Source organism: Oryzias melastigma, linkage group LG19 (genome assembly GCF_002922805.2).
Source record: "Oryzias melastigma strain HK-1 linkage group LG19, ASM292280v2, whole genome shotgun sequence".
NCBI lineage: Eukaryota > Metazoa > Chordata > Actinopteri > Beloniformes > Adrianichthyidae > Oryzias > Oryzias melastigma.
The window spans coordinates 4,558,965-4,559,566 of record NC_050530.1 but is presented as its reverse complement, the minus strand read 5'-3'; positions in this window follow the sequence as shown (position 1 = coordinate 4,559,566).

Genomic DNA, 602 nt, shown 5'->3' with positions numbered 1-602 from the left:
GAGGATGAAGAGGAGGAGGAGGATGAAGATGAGGATGAGGAGGAGGAGGAAGGGGATGAAGAGGAGTTCACAAACACCTGAAAGAAAACGTAGTTCTAGAGTGAAAACGGATTTAAATTCTGTAAAGAAACTCTCAGTTTGACCGACTTTCACTGGGATTTTGTTTTTTTTTCCAGTCTGGGAGTCCGGAACGTTCCTCCGGATCTGCTGGTTCCCGCCGTCCCGACAGGAACAAACATCAGAACGAAGGAAATCCACGGAGAGACGATGAAGAAACACAAGACAAAATTCAGAATTATTGTCAGAGTTCCTAAAAATGTTTATTTTTATAAATGTGTTTTTAAATTGTAAACAAAGAAAATTAAATCAAGAAATAATAATTTCAGAAACAAAAACAACTTTTATTTCTTATTTTATATTTTAGAAAATTATTTTATTATATTATTTAGAAAATTCGATTTTTTTCTGTTATTCACAGCGCTGTGTGTGTGAAACTCCTCTGTCTTTATTGTGTGTGACAATGTGAGTGTAACACACACACTCACATTGTCACACACACACACACACATTTGCATTTAAATAGCGACATCAACCGGCGTCTG